The sequence below is a fragment of the Trachypithecus francoisi genome, unplaced genomic scaffold, assembly GCF_009764315.1.
Source record: "Trachypithecus francoisi isolate TF-2019V2 unplaced genomic scaffold, Tfra_2.0 Lachesis_group19, whole genome shotgun sequence".
NCBI classification, from domain to species: domain Eukaryota; kingdom Metazoa; phylum Chordata; class Mammalia; order Primates; family Cercopithecidae; genus Trachypithecus; species Trachypithecus francoisi.
The window spans coordinates 21,248,594-21,273,500 of record NW_022681464.1 but is presented as its reverse complement, the minus strand read 5'-3'; the positions used below and the strand labels follow the sequence as shown (position 1 = coordinate 21,273,500).

General features: G+C 39.0%; 1 protein-coding gene across 18 annotated transcripts in view; it reads left to right on the top strand.

The window, feature by feature from the left end:
- DTNA (dystrobrevin alpha) overlaps positions 1-24,907 on the top strand; it is a 401,494-nt gene that overhangs the window by 189,922 nt on the left and 186,665 nt on the right. For all 18 annotated transcript variants that reach the window (XR_004429208.1, XR_004429210.1, XR_004429209.1 and 15 more), the window contains exon 2: positions 94-218. The gene's annotated coding sequence lies outside the window, so the exon portion shown is untranslated. The remainder of the gene's footprint in view (positions 1-93; positions 219-24,907) is intronic.

Genomic DNA, 24,907 nt, shown 5'->3' with positions numbered 1-24,907 from the left:
GTTCTAGATCTGCCAATTCTGGCTTCCTGTTTGTGTAATAAATATAGAAGTGTGAATTGCTTAGCTAAATAAAAGTCTACTTTCTCATTGCAGATAAATAGGATTTACCAATCCTTGGATGAAGTGCTTGGGAAGTCTTTAAGTGCCATAATCAACTGCCATTTCAAAGAATATAGATGGTTTTGAAAAGTTCATGCTGTCCCTTCATTGAATTTTAGGTGAGTGTGTTTAAGACAAAGAACTTAAGATGAATGTTGAACTGTTTCTCTTTAAAGTGCTCCTCTCTTTTGCCTGAAAAGAAAATGGGTTTAAATATTATCAATGCTGAAGTGGAGCAAGATGGCTAAATAAATATTATCAATGCCTTTCAGTTTCGCACCTTTAGTGAGGTTCCAGAAAATGAAAGACTTACTCTCTTTATTTTTTGTTTATTTATTGTTAGTATTATTATCAGAAACCATCTGAACTGTGAGCTCTATAACATGGAAGTTGTCTTGACTGTCGCTTCCTGGCTTCTAATAAGCAAATGCCAAAATGCTTCATTCTATTCTAAAGGTTATATGATTTGTAAAATATAAAATGTATTTAATATCAGAGTAATAAACCAGAATGAGACAAAATTTTTGATGGCATAAACTGAATGAAAATTTGATGGTGATAATAATGGTTTAATCACTAACAAATCTGTGTTTGAGATAGGGATAACATTTTAGATGCTGCTTATTGGGAGATTTTACTTAGAATTAAAAGTAGGGCATGATTAAAGGCAGGTGTGCTAAATTTTTAAAGTGCTATGTACAATTAAGCACAACACACACACACACATACACATTAAGCTTTGTTTTGTCTGGCCATAAAATGGATGAATAAATATATTTTACGTTATCATATGTCATCACCCTTCCATGTTAGAAAACAGAAGAGCCTAAAATTGGTGCTTTAATATTAGTCTGATATATGCCATCGCCATTTTTCAGCAGAATAGAGGGGAATGGAGAAAGTGAGTGGTGGTCATATTGAGGATATTGTGTGGCTTTCTGCCTCCTCCTAAGTCTAGTTTTCAAACTGTGGCTTTATTATGTACTTTGAAGAAAAGTGATCTTCAGAACACCAGCATATACCTATGTTTACAATTCCAATAAAATAATGCAGCTGACAGAGCATTGGCTACTGTCTAAATCTAATCTGAAAGGCAGAGATGCTTCCTTAATATTTTTGATTAACTTCAAAATGATGGCAAATAATGCTTTCATAAACTTGCGGGTGTATACATTTGGTTTATGGAGATTGGATGTAGAACTAAAATGGTAATTCTATTTATTTACAAGATGTGTGTTGAACGCAGTTCCCAGAAGCTAAACTTGGTGCCCATCAAAAATACCAGTAAATCAGTTTGCCTAGTGTAACAGTTACTGTAGAAGAAAAAAATGAAAATGAAAAACTTATTTTCTGAATCCTTTATTTTCCACGTGTGCCCATCTGTGCCTGTTACCTTCAGGGCCATTCCTTGCCCTGCCCCACCTCTGTTCATTCCACAGGAACTGACCCTATGGGCTGTATTTTCCAGCCACAGCCTCCCCTCCACTCCTACACCTTACCTCCAGCTTCTTCCAGTGACCCTGAACCCTGAACCTCATTAACACCACCTCTTCCCTTTTATCCCTTGAGAATCATGAGTGATAGTGCCTTTGGCTTCCTGAGGCTGCTCATCTTTAATTTGATTCACCGTTCCCAATTTAGCTTCTCAGTTCTCTCATCTTTGTAACCATTTCCTTGTATTAAAGTTTATCATTTTAAATACTTAGAATGTTTTCTTTTCTCTTGGTTGAATCCTAACTAATCCATCAATACTTCATTAATTTCTCCCAAAATTATTGGAAGAAAAATGAACACGGATTACTTGCTTCTTAAGAAAACAAATGCTTCCTAGGAATTAAATTTAAATGTAAAGTTGGGCAGGGTGTTTTTTACTTTTAAAATACTTTATACTAAGACATTGAGATATACATACAAAGAGGTCACAAGTAAGTGTATATCTCGATGAATTTTCACAAAGTGTATACTTCCAATCAGATCAAGAAGAAGATTACCAGTGCCCCCAGAAGTCCTGCTCATGTGACCTTCCAGTCATTCCTCCAACAGAGGAAACCATCATCATGGCTTATATGACCACTAACTAATTTTGCCTATTCTAGAACTTTATCTAATGGAATCATACAGTGTGTCATTTATTTATTTAGTAAAATTTATTTGAGAACAATTTAGGTCACCCAAAAATTGAGTGGAAAGTACAGTTTTTATATGTCCACCTACACACACACACACACACACACACACACACACACCCCACACACACACTATGGGCATCCTTCACCAGAATGGTATATTTGTTACTATCAATGAACCTACATTAACCCATCATCACCTGAAGTCCACAGTTTACATTAGGGTACATTCTTGGTGTTGTGCATTGTATGGGCTTTGACAAATGCATAAATGACATGTTTCCATCATTGTGATATCATACAGAATAGTTTCACTGCCCTAAAACTCCTCTGTGCTCTGCCCATTCATCCCTCCCCCGCACCTCACTCTCATCTTTTTCCTGGCTCCATAGTTTTACATTTTCCGAAATGTCATATCGTTGAAATCATACAGTGTGTAGCCTTTTCAGGTTGGCCTCTTTCACTCAGTAATATGCATTTAAGTCTCCTTCATGGCTTTTCATGGCTTGCTAGTTCATTTTGTTTTAGTGTTGAGTAATATTCCACTGCCTGGATGTACCACATTTAATTGGTCTATTCACCTATTGGAGGACATTTTTGTTGCTTCCTTGTTTTGAAAATTATGAATAAAGCTGATATAAACATCCAATGTAGGTTTTTGTCTGGACATAAATTTTCAACTCATTTGGGTAAATATTTTAGGTTGGTGCAAAAGTAATTGCAGTTTTGCCATTACTTTTTGATTTAACTACTTTTGCCCCAAGCTGATATCAAGGAGTGTCATTGCTGGATCATAGGGTAAAAATATGTTTACTTCTGTAAGAAACTGCCAAACTGTCTTTCAAGGTAATTGTATCATTTTGCATTTCCACCAGCAACAAATAAGTGTCCTGTTGCTCCATATCCTCTCCAGCATTTAATGTCAGTGTTTTAGAATTTGGTCATTCTAATAGGTGTATACTTCTGATTTTAATTAGCAGTTCCCTAATGATGTTGAACATCTCTTCATATGCTTACTTTCTATCTTTGTATCTTCTTTGGTGAGGTGTCTGTTCAGATCTTTTGCCCATTTTTTAATTGGGTTTTTTTCTTATTGTTGAGAGCTAAAAGTTCTTTGTATATTATGGCTAATAATCCTTTATCACATGTGTCTTTTGAAAATAATTTCTCTTATCTCCGTCTTCTCTTGTCATTCTCTTGAAGGTTTGTTTTTTAAAAAACTGGGAAAAAAATTAAACTTAATATATTTAAAACCATATCCTCAGCTATTCAATATTGTAACATTAATTCATTGCTGTTAACACAATCATTGTCAAGTTTCCCATTTTGCATATCAAATTAATGGGAAGGTTTTTAAATTTTCATATATGTCCCAAGTATTATTTTTATTTTTAAAATATCCTCATTTCACAAATTTTACTATGTATAGTATAAGAACTTCTTAATCTCATTCCAGCATTCACATTTAAATCAGTTTCATTCCAGCATTCACATTTAAATCTAAAGCTTCTGATTTACTTCATTTTGGTTCTTTTCACCTACAGTTGAAAGATCTGACCTCTCTATTTTAGTAATGGTTGTTTGCTACTTGAAGATGCCTTATGATCTGAACATTTCAAATTTCCTATAATAAATACTGGATGTATTGGAAAGCAATGTGCCCAGGATCCCAGTGTCTGTCTTTCTTGATCATCAGTTCACTCTATCTCAACAATTCCATTCGTTCTAAAGAGATTCCTTGGTATTAAAGTCGCTTTTCACTTAATCATTTTGGTACTTCACTTAGTTATTTTAAATAGAAGGGCCTTGCTATTTTCATTTCCTTCTCATTTATTTATGTAGACGTGTTCCTTTTCAATCTTGTCTCAGAGGTCATCTCGACTGCTCATCTGTCCATTTTAATGTACTGTGGTTGGACTCTAAAGGACATGGTGTTCCTTCTACTAACAATTTTCATCTGTTCAACCAATGTTAATGTTGAACCTGCAATGCCTAATTTAGAATCCTTTCAGACAGTGTGCAAATGCCATCATGAGCAGAATTTCTAAAAATCCTTTATCATCTTAAAGCTGGGAGACACAGGTATGAGGAGCTTCATGATATAGTTTAAAACAATGAATAACTGATATTGCCAGTACAAGTCTTCCCCTTATTTGATACAGCTCTAAAAATTGTAATCATTAACATTTCTCTCTAGCTTATGGAAATGAGATTTTATAAAATTATAATATTTTAAAAGTGCCCTTGGGAAGAAAAATGCACCCATTAATTATATATACTACATAATATGTAAATCTAATGAATTAGCAAGGAAGAGACCCCTGAAACAATGGTACAAACATTCAGCTTTGGAAGTTTTGGTACACATATGTAGGAAATGATCACACCAACTTTATGATGTTGCCTGTTGAGTCAAGGGAAACACCTGACATCAAAGATAACTCAGGCTAAACAGATCTTAATGTCACATTGGGAGAGAAGGGTGAGAAGAGTGGAGGTATTAGTCCTTACAATAATGAACAACATTGTGATGGGAGATTTTTTAATATATATATACTTTAGGTTCTGGTATACATGTGCAGAACATGCAGGTTTGCTACATAGGTATACAGGTGCCATGGTGGTTTGCTTTACCCATCAACCCATCATCTACATTATGTATTTCTCCTAATGCTATTTCTCCCTTGCCCTTCACTCCCTAACAGGCCCTGGTGTGTGATGTTCCCCTCCCTGTGCCCATATGTTCTCATTGTTCAACTCCCACTTATGAGTGAGAACATACAGTGTTTGGTTTTCTGTTCCTGTGTTAGTTTGCTGAGAATGATGGTTTCCAGCTTCATCCATATCCCTGCAAAGGACATGAACTCATTCTTTTTTTGGCTACATAGAATTCCATGGTGTATATGTGCCACATTTTCTTTATCCAGTCTAACATTTATGGGCATTTGGGTCTGTTCCAAGTGTTTGCTTCTGTGAATAGTGCTGCAATAAACATACGTGTGCATGTGTCTTTATAGTAGAATGATTTATAATCCTTTGGGTATATACCCAGTAATGGGATTGCTACGTCAAATGATATTTCTGGTTCTAGATCCTTGAGGAATCGCCATACTGTCTTCCACAACGATTGAATTAATTTACACTCCCACTAACAATGTAAAAGCATTCATTCCTATTTCTCCACATCCTTCCAGCATCTGTTGTTTCCTGACTTTTCAATGATTACCATTCTAACTGGCGTGAGATGGTATCTCATTGTGGTTTTGATTTGCATTTTTCTAATGACCAGTGATGATGAGCTTTTTTTCGTATGTTTTTTGGCGACATAAACGTCTCCTTTTGAAAAGTGTCTGTTCATATCATTTGTCCACTTTTTGATGGGGTTGTTTTTTTCTTGTAACTTTGTTTAAGTTCCTTATGGATTCTGGATATTAGCCCTTTGTCAGATGAGTAGATTGCAAAAATTTTCTCCCATTCTGTAGATTTCCTCTTCACTCTAATGCTAGTTTCTTTTGCTGTGCAGAAGCTCTTTAGTTTAATTAGATCCCATTTGTGAATTTTGGCTTTTGTTGCCATCTCTTTTGGTGTTTTAGTCATGAAGTCTTTGCCCATGCCTATGTCCTAAATGGTTTTACCTAGGTTTTCTTCTAGGGTTTTTATGATTTTAGGCCTTACATTTGAGTGTTTAATCCATTTTGAGTTAATTTCTGTTTGAGGTGTAAGGAAGGGGTCCGGTTTCAGTTTTCTGCATATGGCTAGCCAGTTTTCCCAACACCATTTATTAAATAGGGAATGCTCTCCCCATTGCTTGTTTGTGTCAGGTTTGTCAAAGATCAGATGGTTATAGATCTGTGGCGTTATTTCTGAGGCCTCTGTTCTGTTCTATTGGTCTATATATTTGTTTTGATACCAGGTCCATGCTGTTTTGGTTACTATAGCCTTGTAGTATAGTTTAAGTTAGGTAGCGTGATGCCTCCAGCTTTGTTCTTTTTGCTTAGGATTGTCTTGTCTATACAGGCTCTTTTTTGTTTCCATATGAAATTTAAAGTAGCTTTTTCTAATTCTGTGAAGAAAGTCAATGGCAGCTTGATGGGAATGGCATTGAATCTATAAATTACTTTGGGTAGTATGGCCATTTTCACAATAGTGATTCTTCCTATCCATGAGCATAGAATGTTTTTCCATTTGTTTGTGTCATCTCTTCTTTCCTTGAGCAGTGGTTTGTCCTTCATATCCCTCGTAAGTTGTATTCCTAGGTATTTTATTCTCTTTGTAACAATTGTGAATGGGAGTTTGCTCATGATTTGGCTCTCTGGTTGTCTATTACTGGTGTATAGGAATGCTTGTGATTTTTGCACATTGGTTTTGTATCCTGACACTGCTGAATTTGCTTATCAGCTTAACGAGGTTTTGGGCTGAGACGATGGGGCTTTCTAAATATACAATCATGTCATCTTCAAACAGAGATAATTTGACTTCCTCTCTTCCTATTTGAATACCCTTCATTTCTTTCTCTTGCCTGATTGCCCTGGGCAGAGCTTCCAATACTGTATTGAATAGGAGTAGTGAGAGAGGGCATCCTTGTCTTGTGCTGGTTTTCAAAGGGAAGGCTTTCAGCTTTTGCCCATTCAGTATGATTTTGGCTGTGGGTTTGTCATAAATAGCTCTTATTATTTTGAGATATGTTCCATCAATACCTAGTTTATTGAGTGTTTTTAGCATGAAAGGGTATTGAATTTTATTGAAGGCCTTTTCTGCATCTATTGAGATAATCATGTGGTTTTTGTCATTGGTTCTGTTTATGTGATGGATTACGTTTATCGATTTGTGTATGTTGAGCCAGCCTTGCATCCCAGGATGAAGCTGACTTGATTGTGGTAGATAACCATCTTGATATGCTGCTGGATTCAGTTTTCCAGTATGTTATTGAGGATTTTTGCATAAATATTCATCAGGGATATTGGCCTAAAATGTTCTTTTTTTGTTGCGTCTCTGCCAGGTGTTAGTATCTGGATGATACTGGCCTCTTTAAATGATTTAGGGTGGAGTCCCTCTTTTTCTGTTGCTTGGAATTGTTTCAGAAGGAATGGTACCAGCTCCTCTTTGTACCTCTGGTAGAATTCGGCTATGAATCCATCTAGTCCTGGGTTTTTTTTCAGTTGTTGTTGTTGGTAGACTATTAATTACTGCCTCAATTTCCGAACTCGTTATTGGTCTATTCAGGGATTCGACTTCTTCTTTGTTTAGTCTTGGGAGGGTGTATGTGTCCAAGAATTTATCCATTTCTCCTAGATTTTCTAGTTTATTTGCATAGGGGTGTTTATAGTATTCTCTGATCGTAATTTGTATTTCTGTGAGATCAGTAGTGATCTCGCCTTTATCATTTTTATAGTGTCTATTTGATTCTTCTCTCTTTTCCTCTTTATTAGTCTGGCTAGTGGTCTATCTATTTTGTTTGTCTTTTCAAAAAACCAGCTCCTGGATTCATTGATTTTTTGAAGGGTTTTTCATGTCTCTATCTCCTTCAGTTCTGCTCTAATCTTAGTTATTTCTTGTCTTTTGCTAACTTTTGAATTTGTTTGCTCTTGCTTCTCTAGTTCTTTCAATTGTGATGTTAGGGTGTTGATTTTAGCTCTTTCCTGCTTTCTTCTGTGGGCATTTAGTGCTATAAATTTCCCTCTAAACACTGCCATAGCTGTGTCCCAGAGATTCTGGTACATTCTGTCTTTCTTCTCATTGGTTTCAAAGAACATCTTTATTTCTGCCTTCATTTTGTTATTTACCCAGTAGCAGGAGCAGGTTGTTCAGTTTCCATGTAGTTGTGCAGTTTTGAGTGAGTTTCTTAATCCAGAGTTCTAATTTGATTGCACTGTGGTCTGAGAGACTGTTATGATTTCCATTCTTTTGTATTTGCCGAGGAGTGTTTTACTTCCAATTATGTGGTCGATTTTAGAATAAGTGCTATGTGGTGCTGAGAAGAATGTATATTCTGTTGATTTGGGGTGGAGAGTTCTGTAGATGTCTATTAGGTCTGCTTGGTCCAAAGCTGAGTTCAAGTTCTGAATATCCTTGTTAATCTTCCGTCTCGTTGATCTAATATTGACAGTAGGGTGTTAAAGTCTCCCACTATTATTGTGTGGGAGTATAAGTCTCTTTGTAAGTCTGTAAGAACTTGCTTTATGAATCTGGGTGCTCCTGTATTGGGTGCATATATATTTAGAATTGTTAGCTCTTCTTGTTGCATTGATCCCTTTACCATTATGTAATGCCCTTCTTTGTCTTTTTTGATCTTTGTTGGTTTAAAGTCTGTTTTGTCAGAGACTAGGATTGCAAATTCTGCTTTTTTTTTTTTTTTTTTTTTGCTTTCCATTTGCTTGGTAAGTCTTCCTCCATCCCTTTATTTTGAGCTTATGTGTGTCTTTGCACATGAGATGGGTCTCCTGAATACAGCACACTGATGGGTCTTGACTCTTTATCCAATTTGCCAATCTGTGCCTTTTCATTGGGGCGTTTAGCCCATTTACATTTAAGGTTAATATTGTTATGTGTGAATTGACCCTGTCATTATGATGCTAGCTGGTTATTTTGCCCATTAGTTCATGCAGTTTCTTCATAGTGTGGATGGTATATACAATTTGGTTTGTTTTTGCCGTGGCTGGTACTGGTTTTTCCCTTCCATATTTAGTGCTTCCTTCAGGAGCTCTTGTAAGGCAGGCCTGGTGGTGACAAAATCCCTTAGTATTTGCTTGTCTGTAAAGGATTTTATTTCTTCTTCACTTATGAAGCTTAGTTTGGCTGGATAGAAAATTCTGGGTTGAAAATTCTTTTCTTTAAGAATGTTGAATATTGGCCTTCACTCTCTTCTGGCTTGTAGGATTTCTGCTGAGAGATCCACTGTTAGTCTGATGGGCTTCCCTTTGTGGGTAACCCGATCTTTCTCTCTGGCTGCCCTTAACGTTTTTTCCTTCATTTCAACCTTGGTGAATCTGACAATTATGTGTCTTGGGGTTGCTGTTCTTGAGGAGTATCTTTGTGGTGTTGTCTGTATTTCCTGAATTTAAATGTTGGCCTGTCTTGCTAGATTGAGGAAGTTCTCCTGGATAATATCCTGAAGTGTGTTTTCTAACTTAGTTTCCTTCTCCCTGTCACTTTCAGGTACACCAATCAAACGTAGGTTTTGTATTTTCACCTAGTACCATATTTCTTGGAGGCTTTGTTTTTTCCTTTTCATTCTTTTTTCTCTTATCTTGTCTTCATGCTTTATTTCATTAGGTTGATCTTCAATCTCTGATGTCCTTTATTCTGCTTGATCGATTCAGCTATTGATACTTGTATATGCTTAACGAAGTTCTCGTGCTGTGTTTTTCACCTCCATCAGGTCATTTATATTTTTCTCTAAACTGGTTATTCTAGTTAGCAATTCCTCTAACCTTTTATCAAGGTTCTTAGCTTCCTTGCATTGGGTTAGAACATGTTCCTTTACCTCAGAGGAGTTTGTTATTACCCACCTTCTGAAGGCTATTCATCAAACTCATTCTCTGTCCAGTTTTGTTCCCTTGCTGGCAAAGAATTGTGATCCTTTGGAGAAGAGGCGTTGTGGTTTTTGGAATTTTCAGCCTTTTTGCACTGCTTTTTCCTCATCTTCATGGATTTATCTACCTATGGTCTTTGATGCTGGTGACCTTCAGATGGAGTTTTTCGTGGTGGTCGTTTTTCTGTTGTTTTTGATGTTAATGCTATTGCTTTCTGATTGTTAGTTTTCCTTCTAATAGGCCCCTCTGCTGCAGGTCTGCTGGAGTTTGCTGGAGGTCCACTCCAGACCCTGTTTGCCTGGGTATCACCAGTGAAGGCTGCAGAACAGCAAAGATTGCTGCCTGCTCCTTCCTCCGGAAGCTTCATCCCAGAGGGGGACCCACCAGATGCCAGCCAGACCTCTTCTGTATGAGGTATCTATAGACCCCTGCTGGGAGGTGTCTCCCCATCAGGAGGCATGGAGGTCAGGGACTCACTTGAGGAGGCATTCTGTTGCTTAGCAGAGCTGAAGTGCTATGCTGGGAGATCTGCTGCTCTCTGCAGAGCTGGCAGGCAGAAATGTTTAAGTCTGGCGAAGCTGTGCCCACAGCTGCCCCTTCCCCCAGGTGCTCTGTTCCAGGGAGATGGGAGTTTTATCTATAAGCCCTTGACTGGGGCTGCTGCCTTTCTTTCAGAGATGCCCTGCCCAGAGAAGAGGAATCTAGAGAGGCAGTCTGGCCACAGTGGCTTTGCAGTGTTGTGGTGGGCACCGCCCAGTCTGAACTCCCGGTGGCTTTGTTTACACTGTAAGGGGAAGACCCCCGACTCAAGCCTCAGTAATGGTGGATGCCCCTCCCTCCACCAAACTTGAGCGTCATAGGTTGACTTCAGACTGCTGTGCTGACAGTGAGAATTTCAAGCCAGTGGATCTTAGCTTGCTGGGTTTCTTTGGGGTGGGATCCGCTGAGCAAGACCACTTGGCTCCCTGGCTTCAGCCCCCTTCCCAGGGGAGTAAACAGTTCTGTCTCACTGGCATTCCAGGCACCACTGGGTTACAAAAAGAAAACTCCCACAGCTAGCTTGGTGTCTGCCCAAACGGCTGCCTTGTTTTGTACTTGAAACCCAGGTCCCTTGTGGCGTAGGCACCCAAGAGCATCTCCTGGTCCACAGGTTGTGAAGACCATGGGAAAAGTGTAGTAACTGGGCCAGATAGCACCCTTCCTCATGGCAAGGTCCTTCATGACTTCCCTCGGCTAGAGGAGGGAGTTCTCTGACCTCTTGCACTTCCCAGGTGAGGCAATGCCCCACCCTGCTTCGGCTGGCCCTCTGTGGGCTGCACCCACTGTCTAACCAGTCCCATTGAGATGAACTGGGTACCTCAGTTGGAAATGCAGAAATCATCTGCCTATTGCGTTGGTTTCACCGGGAGCTGCAGACTGGAGCTCTTTCTATTCAGCCATCTTGCTGTGATGGGAAATTTTAAATAACTTGTTCTCAAGTAATTCAGATAGGTGATTTTAATCATGATGTAATCTCAAGTACCTCTGCTGAACCACAGAGTATGATGTTAGAAAACACAAATGTGTTTAAATGCAGAAATCATCTTTTATCCATCTTTGTATCCCTGGAAACTAACACAGTGCTTGGCACACTATTAATACTTTCTAAATAAATGGCTGGTGATTAAGGGCAAAGGCACAAAGCAATGCTGGCTAACACTTACTGAGTTCTTATTTTATGTGAGAAATTGTTCTATATTCTCTCTTTCATGCCTAAACGACCCTGTGACATAGGCACTATTACCATCTCCTTTTTTAAGGATTAGGAAATTCGGGTCCACAGAAGTTAAATAACCGGCCTGAGGTTAAGTAAGTTGAAGGTGAAAATTCAAATCCAGACAGCCTGACTGGGGCCTGAGCTACTAATTATGATGCCCCACTGCCTCTTAGGTAAAATAATCACCGAGTAATTTTAAAACACAGAAGCAACATTTTGTATTATTTAAAAACATTCTGTCATTTCAGAGTACGCCTATATTAACAGACCTGCCCAAATCATGAACGCTCACTTTGAACAGAAATTCCGTCTTTTCTGTATTCTTCCTCCCCTTTCCTTTTAAAACATGACTGACTAAACTAACTTTCTAACTTTTGTTCAGATCTCATCATTTTCTTTCTTCAGTGATTTGTTCTATCTCAAATATCCCATTGCTCCTTTTACAAGATTGCTTAAGGATGTGTAATCTTGAGCAAGTTACTTAACCTCTCTGAGCGTCAGTTGACCAAGCTGAAAAGATAAGTCTATTTCATTTCAAGGACTAGGAAACAATACCTATAAAACAAAGCACGGTGGAGTTCCTGATGCATTGCATGTGCGAAACGAGCAGTTGAAAATATCATCTAAGTACTCTCATCCACTTTGGTTTCAAAGCCAGCATTGACTGCCCCATCCGAAGAAAATCTGTGTCTTGTATTCCTTAGCATGTCATAATACTGGTACAATGCACCTCTTGAGTCTCACTGCCTACCTTTGCTCCCCATCAGCTGATCTTTGCTAATACGAGGATATTTTGCCTTTCCTAAGCCATGCTCTTTGTTCCTTTACTTCTGCACATGCTGGTTCTTCTGCCTAGATGCTCCTCCCATCCACACTCTACCCCCAAATCCCCCTCATCTGCATACACTCATGTACTCTTTCATAACTTGCAATATGCTAGTCATCTTTCAATATCCAACACAGCTGTTGCTGTTACCCTTTCACTAAAGTCACTGATGAACTTCTCATGGATTATAGTTATGTGTCCTGTCTTTGAATGCACATAGACTTTGGGGTATTTTTAGGAGATCAGCACCTAATGTAGACAGCAGAAAGAAAATCAACCTTCATTATCAATCACAGCACCATATTGTAACTTCTCATGTTATTTGTCTCTCTTTCTTCTGAATTTTTCATCAAAGACAAATGTCAAGTCTCCTCCTCTTTGAAGTTCCTATACCAAGTTCAGAAGTAGTCTTCCTTTCTGGTTTTGAATGAAGTATGGAGGGTCGTATTTTGAGATAAATTTGAATGCTTTCAGTGTAGTTAAGATCATAATATTTTATCCAGCCATTAGAAGTAGAAGAAGAGCTCCGTTCTGGGGATGGAAACCTCACAGAGGGGGTCTGTGGCACTCTGTGCCAAGCACCAAAGCAGACTTTCCATGAACATTATCTTATTTAATCTTCATAGTAATCCCACAAATTAACTATTATTATCCCTGTTATTCAGAGAAAAAAACTGGGGTTCCAATAGCTTAGCTAACTTGCCAATGTTGTATTTCTGGTAAGGGGCAGAATAAGAATGTTAGATCTTTCCTCTGCAGCAAACTGCCACTCTAAAAGAGCTTTCCAATTTAATCCTATAAGAAGGATATGTGTGTTAGATAGTGTTAAAAATTTCCATTTAAAACATTTCCCGAGGAGTAAGCTATTTGTAACCGCACAGATCTTTACTCATTGGCAAATAAGTTTATGTTTAGGTTGATGCTAAAATTAGCATTATTTCTGTTCAACAAGAGTTAAAAAGATGTAGCACCTTGTGATTCTGCAACCTACTTATACAAAATCTTCTTTATTGATGTGCACATAAGCCTGGAAATGATGGTATCTAAAGCTGTAGAGTGATAGAATTTTAGTGCTAAATGTTATCTAGGATTACCACTGAAGATGGAGTCTCTTTAAGGCAAGAGTTTCTGTCTCTCTTTTTTCTCCTTAAGAATATTTATGGGCCGGGCGCGGTGGCTCAAGCCTGTAATCCCAGCACTTTGGGAGGCCGAGACGGGCGGATCACGAGGTCAGGAGATCGAGACCATCCTGGCTAATACGGTGAAACCCTGTCTCTACTTAAAAATACAAAAACTAGCCGGGCGAGGTGGCGGGCGCCTGTAGTCCCAGCTACTCGGGAGGCTGAGGCAGGAGAATGGCATAAACCCGGGAGGCGGAGCTTGCAGTGAGCTGAGATCCGGCCACTGCACTCCAGCCTGGGTGGCAGAGCAAGACTCTGTCTCAAAAAAAAAAAAAAAAAAAAAAAAAGAATATTTATGAAATAAATATTTATGACTAATTATAAAAGAATTTGTTTAGAATGCAAAAAAATTTCCTAGATATAGTGATACTATTAGCACTTCTTAAAGAAATACATAAACATGTTCTGAAATTTTTGTAGCACTATTCAAGGGCCATGCATAAGAATAATAATGTATATGAATAAGCTCAAAATTAAATTTAATTGCAAAAGTCAGCATCCATAGAGAAGAGTTCTTTCCTTTTGGGAAAAATCGTAAGGATGCATAGGCAGCATTTATACCTATAAAGATCATTCATTCATTCATTTTTTAAACATATATTGCACATCTTTTATGTTCCCTGGCTCTATGTTAGGCACCTGGGAACCCGAGATAAAGTATAATTATTTCAAGTAATATCCTAGTTATATTTGCTATAGATTATATCTTAGAGACATAGAATATCATAGAATTGAAGCATCAGAAAGGATATTTCAGATGATGTAGCCCAGACCTCCTAATTTTTGGCTTGAGGAAATTGAAGACTAGAGAGCTTAAGTACTACCCCAATAATTAGCAGCAAAGCCACAACTCGGACATGTCTGAGTCTCCTACTACCCAGCTCCTCTCTACTGTACAATAAACTAGCTAATATTTATATATTCTTGAATTTATTTTCCCCCAAGAGAAGATTCCTGGTCTAAGGAGAGAAGACTGAGAAAATAAAGTTGATTTTTCTTTTAAACATAATGAATAGAAGTAGATTTATGATTCATCAAGCATTTATTGAGAATTAACTAAATATCAGGAACTTTCCTAGGAGCTGGTCATATGTATGAGAAAAACAGAAATGTCTTTCTGGACCACATCCTGCTTACCATCTTGTATGCAGTGTGTGTGTGTGTGTGTGTGTGTGTGTGTGTGTGTGTGTGTAAAACCCTAGCCTAAAGGCACTAAACTGCCCTTTAATGGGAATATTAAAATAGCCCAGGCAATGGCAGATATAATGTAATGCTAAAAAATGGCAACTAAAGTGATTAAAACATATTTATATTTACTTTTTAAAAAATGTAAAACAGTGCAATTCTTAAGCACCTTATGTATTACATTGAAAAGATACATGTATATGTCTTTGATTTCCTACTGTTATACGAATAAGTTGTTTTATGACTCTTTCCTGTTAAACATTTCAGAAGTGGAAAATAATTTTTTTAAATCTCAGTACATACCTACACTGCTATATCTCTTTGAGTAAGATAAACATACAGTATTTTAGGGAAAAAATGAGAATTCTGTTCACATTCCCACGTTATGTTCCTGATTAGTTATCTTTTGTTTGTGAATTGCCCCTTTACTTCCCTAGAAGAGCTTTGCAGAAGGCTATTTACCTTTTCATAAGTATGATTTTTAAAACTATGTTATCACAAGAATGGGTGGAGCAATGTTTTTTCATCAAAAACTAGAATTCTGATGGGTTTACAAACCTGAATAATAATGTGCTTTAATGTTAGTGCATTCTTAGTAATGACAATTTACTGTTTGAGCTTATATTTTAGCCATCAACTGATTTTTGTCACTTTCAAAATGCAAATGTTAAGTCTGTACAGAGTTTATTTTAGTGAAATCTTAAGCTGTAAATTTGATAGTTTCAAATTAGCAAAGCAGATAAATAATGTAGCTCTCAATTTTGTCTATTTCTAACAATTCTCTAACAGTAGGCTAGAAATTTTCCTGCGCTTGTGTCTGTGTATAATATGCCTTCAGACTCAGAAAAAAAATTGCAGTATTTTTACTTCCAATCCTAGTTGGATAAGTAAGGTGGCTGTCTTTTTTTTATGAACGGGTTTTTATTATATCATGTCTCCCTAATGTATGTAAACAGCTCTAGTATCACATGACTTCCCTTCTGAAGTTGAATTTCTTCCCAGGGTAGTAGCATCCACAAAGCATATATTTGGCAGCAAAACAGCACTACTACATTACAGATAAGGTTACATTCTTCCCATTCAGCCACAGCAAGTGAGCCTCTCATCCCCTCAGTTAAACAGGTTCTGGTTTTATACTGAAGCAGATTTAACCTCTCTCAGTTCCTTTTCCTCCTGTGTGGTCAAGGGTGCCACCATGAGAAGGACAGAGCATGCCACCCTTGAATCCCTGACATATGGCACTTGGAATTCTCCTTTGGCAAAAAACATTTGCAGACATTAAGTACAATGGTAAAATTACTCTACTATAACAGCCTTCCCGTTCTCTCCTGGATTCTCCCTTCCTACAGTACTAGAAGTGAAAAGACCTATGTGGCAGGACTTGTAAATGCCCGCTAAACTCAGTTCTTAACAGGAATTCTTCCGTCTGATAATTACACTTTGCGATTTCCCATATCATCCAACCCTGGGGCTGTTGTGTGTAAAGTAGTAACTGCAAGCATGAAGGTTTTTCATTAGACTATTATTCATCCACCTCCTGAATCCACCTTCTCCCTATTTTGTCTTACCTAATAACAAAGGTAATAGTCTAGCTCAGCTCATGATTGCCTTCTCATTAAAATATTCAGGTCCTTTTCATACACATACCTGGGGTTCATGTGTAACATATACAACCTTAATAAGCTGTGGTTGCCTAGTAACCAGTGGAGGCACTAACCAGTGGAGACGGGTCAGAGAGCCTGAAGAACATAAATAACTGGAGCATTGACATTAGTTTCAGCTGGGTCACCCAAGCCTTAATTCTGCACTAGCCATCCCAGACATTTCTAATGGGCTGGTGAAATAGTAGCTTTCTCAGAAGTAGCTCATTAAATCGTAAAAACAAGAATTAGTGTTTAACATAATGTCCTTCTCTCTGATCTGATAGGAGTTTGGGGAATGACCATGGAAATAACACCCCAGATCCTAATGCCTTTGAAATACTTTTTACAGAATACAGAATGAAATGTTTGCAAGGACTCAACACTCCCAAATAGCTTTTTCCACATGCTCCTGATTCTGTTTGGTCAGTTTCATTAGGAAAAATTTTTTTAGCATTGATCCATTCTCTAATACTATTATCTTTTTCATGTTGAGTGGTTAAGGATTCTGAAACATTTTCCCTTGTTTTCAGCGGCTCTTGCTTTAAAAAGCAATGTAGAAACAAAGAGAAAAATAGTTAGAATAAGCAGACTGATAGCAGGATGGTAAAATTAACCCATAACATAAATAATACCTGATAACTTCTGAAGAAAACACACACAGTTTGAAGCGCACACAGTGTTTTTCCTTATACCTGGGACATTTGGCCATATGCTGGGACTTTCAAAGCCCCAAGATAAGATACCGCTGTCTTAAAGTGTGTTACATTTCAAAGGGAAAAGAGAACATTACATTTTTATGAAAACAATCTGAAATACACTATTGACTTGAAAGCAAAATTAGCATGAATTTTTAAAGGGAAAAATAAGATAGGCCAGGCATGGTGGCTCATGCCTGTAATCCCAGCACTTTGGGAGGCTGAGGCAGGTGGATCACAAAGTCAAGAGATCGAGACCACCCTAACCAACATTGTGGAACCCTCATCTCTACTAAAAATACAAAAATTAGCTGGACCTGATGGCACACACCTGTAGTCCCAGCTCCTCAGGAGGCTGAGGCAGGAGAATCACTTGAACCAGGGAGGCAGAGGTTGCAGTGAGCCAAGATCGAGCCACTGCACTCCAGCCTGGTGACAGATCGAGACTCCAGCTCAAAGAATAAAATAAAATAAGAATAAGATAAAGGAATGGCAGCATTGGAAAGTAATTCTGTCACCAGACCCACCTCATATACTGCCATTGCTTCACCTTCCCAGCCCATCGAGTGAGAAATTTGAAGAAGTACAGCTGTAAGAGATAGACATTTCACTGTTTGGAAAGAAAGATGATTTTTTTACTTAAATGAGAAAAAATGTCACTACTCATAACAAAATAATTTGTTTGGACTCTGCCCTACATATAAGCAGGACAGAAAATTATTAACCACTGTTTATTGAGAGCTGTTCAGAGGCCTGCCCACTTTACTCTAAAGCACTGGTTCTCAACCAGGGGCAGCTTAGCTGTCCAGGGAACATTTAGCAATATCTGTAGGCATTTTTGATTGTCCTGCCTGGGAGTGGAAGTGATGCTAGCATCTGGTGGGTATAGTCCAGGGATGCTGCTAAAAATCTATGATGCTCAGGGCGGTCCCTAAAAGTAAAGAATGATCTGGCCCAACGTATCAATAGTGCCAATGTTGAGAAATTCTTTTAAAAAGTACTAAGAGCTAAAGTAACTCTGTACCAGGCTCAGTATGTGGTATTTTTCATTACCATTGAATCCCCACCACCATTCCATTAGGTGGGTATTACTGTTACCTCCATTTTCAGATGATGAAGTGGAGGCTCAGAAGGTTAACTTGCTCAAGGGCATGCAGTAAGCAAGTAGTGGACCCTGAATTCAAAAGCAGATTAGTTTCCACAAGCCAACTCCTGTGAGGTCACTGTGCTTCTTTCTTCAAAAATACCTACATAATTGCCTTCTGTGCTTTCTGAAACTCTTTGTCTCCACAGGGCCCCTATTAAAACGCATGTGTGTCATTTTTGCTGGCTGACAAGAGAGTTAATCAAGGCCCATGATTCCATTTCCAGAGTAAATTTACCGGGTTCTAGGGACCTAGACTGGAGAAGAGATGACATTGTTAGAAGGGGAGACAAAAGGTTCCTGAACAGGGAGATTTCATTTCTTAAAGACCCTCTTTGATGGAGAAAATGGGATTCCAGGACAGGACTTAGAGTGCAGAAAAGGCCTAATTGTGCACCAGGGATTTGATTGTATGAAATAGAGTGAGGCTATGGTAGTAAGTATTGCAGGAGGATGTGACAACTTCCTTGTTCTAAAGGAGAGGACAGGCAGATTCTTCCTGCTAGAGGAACCCATTGGCCCGCTTGTGGCCTGCCCCTGAGGGAATCTGAGCTATTGGAAGACCAAAGAAGGCAGTCAGGCATGAGCACGGAAGAAGCCCAGGAAGTGTTGGTGATCCCAAAACAGGAAGCTGACAATCCACTTTAGCTAACACTTGCAGTGAAAGAACCTCATCATCTTCAGCATGTGAAAAGGAAACAGTAACGTTATTTTCAGAGAATGGTTCTGTTTCTTGACTCATCATTCCCTTGACCCACTCCTTCACATGATGCGTCATCTGCTTGTCAGTGCTCCTGCTGATGGCCAGCTGGGCTCTATTACCTTTTAGGGCTCTTGTTGGGTCTTGACTCTCCACTTGTTCTGTGCCCAGCCATACAGAACCATTCATCACTCGCCTGACGTGTCAACATTGTCCTCCCACCCTATAGAGTCCCTTTTGTGAGTGAAGAGACCTTTCCCAGAAACTACCTGCATTAGTTTCCTAGAGTTGCTGTCACAAATTACCGCAAAGATTAGTGGCTTCAAACAATAGAAATTTATTGTGTCATAGCTTTGTAGGCAAAAGGCCTGAAATTGAGGTGCTGGTAGAGCCATTCTCCCTACGAAGGTTCTGCAGAAGAATCCCTCCTTGGCTCTTCCTAGCTTCTGTGGGTTCCAGCAGTCCTGGCATTCCTTGGCTTGCAGCTGCATCACTGCAGTCCCTGCTTCAGTCTTCACATGGCTTCCACCATTTGTATGTCTCTTTTTATGTTCTCTCCTCTTCTTATACAGATACTAGTTGTATTAGTCAGGGTTCTCCAAAGAGACACAACTAATAGGATAGATGTACATATAAAGGAGCGTTTATGAAGGAGTATTGACTCACACGATCACAAGGTGAGGTCCCACAATAGGCTGTCTGCAAGCTGAGGAACAAGGAACAAAGCTGAAGAACTTGGAGTCCGATATTTGAGGTCAGGAAACATTTAGCATGGAAGAAAGATGTAGCCTAGAAGAGTAAACCAGTCTAATATTTCCACATTCTTCTGCCTGCTCTTATTCTGGCCATGCTGGCAGCTGATTAGATTGTGCACACCCAGATTGAGGGTGGGTCTGCCATTCCCAGTTCACTGGCTCAAATGTTAATCTCCTTTGGCAACATGCTCACCGACACACCCAGGAACAATACTTTGCATCCTTCAATCCAATCACGTTGACACTCAGTACTAACCATCACAACAGTCATTGGATTTAGGGCTCACCATAACCCAGTATGATCTCATTGTGATCCTTAACTGATTGTACCTGAAAAGAGTCTGTTTCTAAAAGAGATCATATTATGAGTTCGAGATATGAATTTTTGAGGGATACTCCTTGTATTAGTCAGGGTTGCCCAGAGAAACAGAACCAATATGTAACTCAAATGTGCACACACACACACATACACACACACACACACACACACACATCTCTAAAACTATGTATTATAAGGAATGGGTTCATGTGATTATGGAGACTGAGAAGTCCCCAGGTGTGCAGTTCAAAGGCCTGGAAACCAGGAATACTGACGGTGTAAGTTCCAGGCTGAATCCAAAAGCAGGAGAAGACCGGTGTCCCAGCTCAAAGACCATAATGCAGAAAAAGCACACACTCTCTTGCTCAGTCTTTTGTTTTATTGAGACCTTTAACAGATTGGATTAGACCCACTCACACTGGGGATGGCAATCTGTTTTACTTAGTCTACCAATTCAAATATTAATCTCATCCAGAAATACGCTTGCAAATACACCAGAATAATGTTTGACCAAATACCTGTGCACCTGGTGACCCAGTCAGGTTGACACATAAAACTCACTGTCACACAACTCAAATACATGACCCCCAGCAGACATTCCCTTGCTGCAAAGCCTGACAAGGGAACTGCATTTGCAGTGATTGACTTAAACTCTTCCCTGAGACTTTGGTGGAGGCACAGACAACAAATAATTCAGCATTTTGCTAGCAAAGTAAAGGGGGAGAATGGTTATTAGGTAAGTAGCTAACAAATCTGTTGCATTTCTATATATTTCTTTTTGGTGAAACAGACCCATCCATATTAGTCTATGCTTTGTATTTTCAAGCAACAAAAAGGAAAACAAAACAAAACAAAAAAACTTGGCTAGCTTAACAAAAAAGGGACAGTTGCACTTTAGACATGGATAGATTCAAAGGTTATACTCAGGACCCTGTCTCTTTCCCCCTTTCTCAGCACCATTTCTCTTTGGCATTCAATTAATAGTTAAGGAGGTTCTATCTATGCAATGATGAAGAAAATCAGCAGACCTCGAAGCATAAACAATCTACCCAACTATAGATGGCAGAGAAAAGAGCTTAACTTCGACTCCCACAGAACTTTAATTGGCTCTCCTTAGGTCATATAAACATTCCTACTCCAACTCTTGTTTTCAATCTTGATTGCTGCAGGATACCTATGATATGAATGACCCAATCAATACCCTCCTCATATCCAGAAAAATATTCCTCCATTTGACCTCAGCCATCCACTTGTTTGACCACTAGCACTGGTTACCTTCAGGAAATTAACCACTTCCACAATCAAAATAACATATTCCTGTCTCCAAATACCACATGCTCCACTTCCAGCTCTTTTGCTGTGATTCTTTATGTTCATTCAAGGGTTTTTTGGGCCTCTTTCTTTCTCACTATCAGACTCCTCCTGTCTTCACTTTCTTACTTACTTGCTTCTCTTCCATAGTTTATCCCTTATACAAGCTTTCCTTTTATATACCCTCAAGTCCCTACCTCCTGTCCTGCCATCACATTCACCAGGCATTAGTGAACTCACTCACCTGATTTACCATTACTTGTGTCTATGTAACTGAGCTTTGTTGCAGAAAACCACACAGCAAACCATGCCAAAATCCTACTAGGCTCATGATAAGCACTTCAGGTGTGCTTGCAGCACTCCATGGCTATCCTACTATTTCTATAGTCAGCTCACTCTCCTCCTCTGCATGGTGACTGGTTCATCACTTCCCCATTTGCATCACACTTCTTCTCCCCACTCCGTGTCTAGCTACCAACCTTGCTTCTTACTTCATTGAAAACATAAAAGTCATTAGATAGAAACTCCCTCTTCCTTAGGTTTCCAAACGTGCAAGTATAACATCATCTGCAGCTTTCAACTCCTTTTACTCTAGTGCCACAGGAAAGGCAGTTTCTTGCCACGTACACTCTGTATCCTATCCCCTTTCATCCTCTCAAGGACTGAGTGCATTCAGCCAGCCATTTTCTCTCACACATGCTCCATCTCTTTGCCTTTAGTGGACCACTCAACAGGCAAATATTTTTAAGAGTCTCCTATATTTAGAAATCTTTCTCTGACTTCATATTTCCTTTCAATTGCTGCCCTACATTTACTCTCATACAAATTAAAGTTTCTAAAGAAACAAAAAGTTGTCTACACAGGCTGACTCCACTTCCTTGTCCTCTATCCTTCTCCACTTCCTCAGCATTCCCTCCAAAAAAGGTTCTTACTAAGTCATTGTAATCTCCATATTCCAAAGCCAATGGATGCTTTTTCCATTCTCATCTTACTCAACTTTTCAGTAACTTTCAACTCAAGGATCACCCCTTTCTTCCTGACAAATTCCCTTGTCTTAGAGTCCACAGAAGCACACTCACCTGGTGTTTCTCCTGCTTCCTAGGCCTCCCTGAGCTGGGGTGGCATCCTAGGCGTGATTCTCTACGTGTGCAATCTCTTCTTCTCCCAGGGCTTAAAAAAAATTCCTCTCTACCTACAACTTTCACATGTGTATCTGCATCCAAGTCCTATTTTCAGGGCTTCAGGTTTATACATACACAGCCTATGTGACATCTCAAATTCAAAACTGTCCCTGGCACACACCTCTCACCTCATTACATTCCCTCAGTGCATTCCTGCTCCAAGCCAGCTTCTGCATTAAAGTAAATGGCATCTCCATTTATCTCAGAATGCTGGGAGGTTTTTAAAATACTTTATTCTCACTCGTTTTCCCACATTCAATCTATGACTGATCCCTGTCCATTCTACCTTCAAAGTATGTTTCAAATATGTCCACTTGTCATTGTCCCCATCATCAGCATCCCGTCCAGCATCATCCGTCAGCCTCCAAACTCATTTCACTGTATCCACCCTTTCCTCTGTCCCATCCACTCTCCACACCATAGACAGAGTGATATTTTAAAAATAAAAGTTGTGTTTTATCACTATTATCATTCAAATTCTTCAGAAGCTTTGTGCTGCCCTGGGAATAAGTTTCAGAATCCCTAACACGGCCTTCAAAGTCCTGGTCCCTGTGTGACCCTCTCCCCCATCTGCACAGTGCTCCAGCCACACTGCTGTTCCTGCATTCCTCCATCACACCAGGCTTCCTCCCACTCATGGACTCAGGTCTCCCTTTGCCTGAAATCCCTCACCTCCTTTTTCACAGGTGTCATCTCAAAAATCCCTTTCTCAGAGAGGTCAGAGATACCACCAGATCACCTCAGAGGTGACATTCTATCCTCATACCCCATTCCAAGCATGGACACAGACTTAATTATCACTGTGAAGTTGCAGCCAGCTCCCAAAGCTTTCCTACCGTTTTCACAATAACAGAGACAATACAAGTCAGAATCATTAAAATTAGTCTTCAGCATAAGTATTAGTTGAACTGTAAGTCTTGCCCTTCATAAGACAACTACTAGATTGGCCTTTCTTACTCATCCTAATAATAGAATCCATTGACCGTTTCTTCCTGGGCCATCGTTTTTAGAACTTGCTTCCCCTACAGGTAGGCGTTTGCTTTGACCTGGCCCTTATCCCCACATCCAGAACCTCAGCACCTATTCTCTCCCTTGATCTATCCCCTAGTCCCTTCCCCATTCCAATTAATAACTTGTAATTTTCCACCTACATCACCCATAATAAACACAGCATTTTTTTTCTCTTTTATGTAAAGTGGCTTAGTTTCTTTTCCCTCCACCTCTGTCTTCCAGACTAAGCTATATATAAGCAATACACCTATTAAAATTTATTCCAAAAAAGAGCAATCATAAAGCCATGAACTCTATAGCCTTCCTTAAAATCTGGGAAAATATACAGTTTTAAAGGTAACAATTCATTTTACCCAACCTGCATATTTACATAGAGACAGATAGGAAATGATAACTGTAAAGATGTTGACTGTGGATGCTGGGATTATAAAGAATTAGAAAATATTTTTGCTAACTTTTATTTTTAATTGGTCTGCAGTGTATACTGAGGATGTCATAAAGTCTGAAACAGATTAAACAAATAGTCTTTATGTTCATTCTTTACATATGGTTGCTACAAGTATGACAGTATAAGTGGGAAAGCCCAACCACAGGATTGAATGTGTATTGTCGGGTTTCTCTGTGCTCTGTATGTATGTATAGAAGAATTTAAATACAAAACTAGGTCATCACTGGGATGTAGAGCGTTCTTACATGTACTACAAATATAAGTGGCTAATATCCTTTGAAAAATCGTCCTTGATGAATAATATAGAATGTTAATGTCTTCCTGACTTGTATACTTATAAGCTAGAATTTTGGTGCTATATTAGAAGGTTATTCCTAATGTCTAGCCTGGCAAAAACATACTATGGTAGCTTCAGTAAAAAACGAAGAACATCTATTCACCATTATTTTCACTGGGATATACTTGCAAATGGTCAAGTGCCTCCCTCACAGGCTTCTCTTCCACTTTTCTTCCTGTTTATTGTTCACCATCATACCTTCTCCAGTTTCTCCCTTTCACATGTCACTGTGAGGCTCTAAACAGAATGCAGTGGTGTGATGGAGAACTGACCAGTGTGGAGCAAGGAGCATGCCTCCCAGATTGACTCCAGGGACCTCTGAAATACCAGATGCACAGTCCTTGCTGGCAGAGTATTTGCCACCACAGACACCCAGAAGGGTTCAAAGTGCCTGTTATCTTTATATTATGGGTCAAGTTATATGAAATTTGTTCAATCACTAGATGGACCTTTTTTATTCATTCCAATAATGGAATTCATTTAAGTGTATAGAATGAAATTCCAAATATTCATATATTGCTTGTCTCAGTTTTGTCAAACAATTTCCAGAATAGTGTGCATTTCTTCAGTATTTCCTTTTTTTGTATTCTCCCCTTCTTGGGAATTTTGCTGTGTGTTTTCTTGAACCACGTATGCTTCTCTTTTTCTTTCCCCCAAA